The sequence below is a fragment of the Rhopalosiphum padi genome, chromosome 3 (assembly GCF_020882245.1).
Source record: "Rhopalosiphum padi isolate XX-2018 chromosome 3, ASM2088224v1, whole genome shotgun sequence".
Taxonomy (NCBI): domain Eukaryota; kingdom Metazoa; phylum Arthropoda; class Insecta; order Hemiptera; family Aphididae; genus Rhopalosiphum; species Rhopalosiphum padi.
The window spans coordinates 70,496,575-70,499,867 of record NC_083599.1 but is presented as its reverse complement, the minus strand read 5'-3'; the positions used below and the strand labels follow the sequence as shown (position 1 = coordinate 70,499,867).

Sequence of the window (3,293 nt, the reverse complement as noted above, 5' to 3'; positions counted from 1 at the left end):
CGTGCGACTACTCTTTTAATAGATAATAGCGCACCTACTGTAAGGTTAACACATTTATCAAAATACATACATACACGCATCTCAAATTAATTTTCTAAACAAAATATTTTCACAAAAATAATATGTAAAAAAATATAGTAAAACAAAAGAAAAAATAAATTATATTTTATACAATTTGTTCAAGCAAAGTTTACCTTCTCAGTTTAGTTATTAGCTTACCTTTACTGCAGTATTTTTGTAGTGCATACATTTAAAACACTATTAAAAATTAATTATATTCCCAAAATGGTTGTTATAAACACAATACACTAGAGTCAATTTCTTACAACCTTCTTGAACAAAATTACATCTCCGAAGTAGTCGAATTCAGTCAAAGTCTCAACCACTAAACATACTGCGCTTTGACGACTGTCGTAGCCCGTAGGACCCCATTTCATATCGTTTCGGATACACAAATACACAATATACCATACACACCTACATTGCTTCTAATAAAGTTATTGTATCTAAGATTGTATTACAAAAAAAAAAACAAACGACTTAAAAACAATTATATACTATAAATACAAAAACTAAAATTCTGGATTTTATTAGGCGATCTACATGTATAAAAAAAATAGTGCTTTTCTTACAAATAATAGTTATCTCGGTTTATTTGCATCATAAACTATAAAAACAAAATGTCGTAGGATAATATTACATTGTTAATTTACTACAATATTTAATCAACTAAATTTAAATACACAAATTCATAGCTAAAGCATACGAAAATATACATAACTTGTGCTTAATACAATAATGTATATTACTGTCTGCAAAGTGAATGTGTTGAACTTGATCAGTTAATATTTAAGTATAAACTAAATTCATCAAAATTTTGATTTTATAAAATTAAAGGACCACTTAATATAATTATATTAAATCGACAATAATAACGGTGAAACTATTTTAAGAAATACAAATGTTTACAATATTTGACGATGATAGTACAAGTACGTGGAAAATAATATTATATACGAACCAACGATGACGACATTCTGTAACCGTCTACGTCAACTTGGCTGCTTACAACAGAATAATCAAAATCATTAACGGCGCCCTGACAAGTGACGACGAGAGCTACACAGAAAACGACGAACTATCGTGTAAATTATACATGAACATTTTGGCAACCATAGCCGAGAAATGCTAGAAAAGTGAGTCAATGGATGATACCGACAAGAAACCAAATGTAACTGCATATCCGCTTCATAGATATTATGATAGCTCCACGAGATCCGCCTGCAACAATGAACAGTTATTTATATATTTATACATAACGTGCGAAACCATGATTATATACTTACGAATGAATTATATATTTTTTTTAGGAAAGAACATTTCCATAATATCTTCTGATACATTCTGTTTGACATCACCAGCATTTGGTTCGGTGGTGTAAAGGTGGTGCTATAGAGTTTCAATGGCAGTTGTGATTGTTGAGCTTGATATTAATATGCTTTATCAACAGATCACGAAACTCCACATGACAACTTACTAATAATGATCATTTTTCATATACCGGATAGACATAATTTCCTGTGTAACTCCGGCCTTCACTCATCAGGGCGAAATTAACGTTTCTGAATCATTTGTTATAAGCTTCCAAGTGGACGTAAAGGGATGCAGATAAATATAGTCGTCATTGTTAATTCATACATAACATCCTTTTCCGCGTATTGCCGTATATAATAAATATGATATTATTACATATCATTCATCATCACCATTGTTATTTTAGTCTACAAATTTGACAAAACAGACACATTTTGATCAGAATTTAAAATACATTTTTAATGAATATTAACGTAACCGAAAGTGAGTACATTATTTAACCATTTAAAAATGTTTTTTAATTAGGCATTGCATTAGATGTTCAATATGTTAATAGTAAAAATCACTTCGAGGACACCCTTAATATATGTATAATTAATAACGTAATATTATAAAAAGTTTCGGATAATTAAAAAAAAAATTAAAAAATCTCCTTTTATAATTTTTCTCAACCACAAAAAATAATTACTGTTAATTAAAAATAAACAAGGAAATGTTTACAAGACTTATATAGAAAATTAAATAATAATAATAATATTATTTTTTTAATCCATAATTTATGTATGATAAACCACGATCAAATAAACATATTGCCCGATATTGGTGTATATATATTATTTTAATCTTTATGTAATAAATTTATATACAATGCATTCATTTTGTTTTAAAATAAATAAATAATATAATTACAATAAACACTATTTTACAAAAAAAAATAAAAACACCTGACACAGGTACATATAGTATTCTTAGTTAACATGAAGGTCGATCGTATATATAGCCAATACATTTTTATTTTATTTATCGGATACTATTTATTACAAGGTTTAAAATTCAATAGTAAAATTACATCAAATATAATACTTACATTGTGAGTTGTGTACGGACCAAAATGTGCGATAAACGTTATTCTTGTCATGTCCAAAATCAGCCGATCCCTTTATCCTCTGCAGCGATCATCTCCTCGAATCTACCTAATAATTTAAACAATAAAAACATTATATTAATTATTTTTTGGCGAAAACAAAAAATAAAAATAATGAAAAATGTCATTAATAATGACACTAATTATTATTTACCTAGTCTACGGGAAAGATGTGCTCTAAGTGGCAGAGTATACAAGAGCAGTATTAACTCGCACTACGGTGCGCAACGTTGACGACTGTACAGCTAAACATTCAACTTGTACACTGAGGTTCACCGGTTACACCGATTACAATACAGGTTATAGAAAATTTGGGCGGAAACCAGTATCTGATCGAAAGAATGCTGGCGACTGCGACGCCAACTACTAACCCTATAATATGACAAAAATATAATATTATATTATATTATGTACCTAAAAAATGTACACGATTCGTATTCGATGTGCTCGTCGTAGGGTGTATTACGAATACATAAGATGTCCCATCATAGACTCCCATGATCATCTTTTACATAAAAAGACATTTTATGAAATATACAGAATTGTATATTTTATTAAATTTTCTAACACTAACAGTGTACATAATTTGTATATAATTATTATTAATAATATAGGGTTAATTTCATACTCGTTTATTAAAAACTGGTGTAGTCATAAACTCATATTGTTCGCTTTATTTTTGAAATAATACATAAGTCATTATGTTACTCAATGATTCAATATCCTTCAATCTCTGACTCAATATTGAATATCTGAATGATGTATAAATTATAAA

At 28.2% G+C, this 3,293-nt stretch overlaps 1 long non-coding RNA gene across 1 annotated transcript; it reads right to left on the bottom strand.

Moving 5' to 3' along the window:
• Positions 1–792: 792 nt before the first annotated feature.
• LOC132927263 (uncharacterized) lies at positions 793–2,876 on the bottom strand. Its single transcript, XR_009661676.1, has 4 exons — positions 2,673–2,876; positions 2,462–2,567; positions 1,347–1,781; positions 793–1,281 (listed from the first exon to the last, which is right to left on the bottom strand). It is a non-coding gene; the product is annotated as an uncharacterized LOC132927263 (long non-coding RNA).
• Between the last annotated feature and the right edge of the window lie 417 nt (positions 2,877–3,293).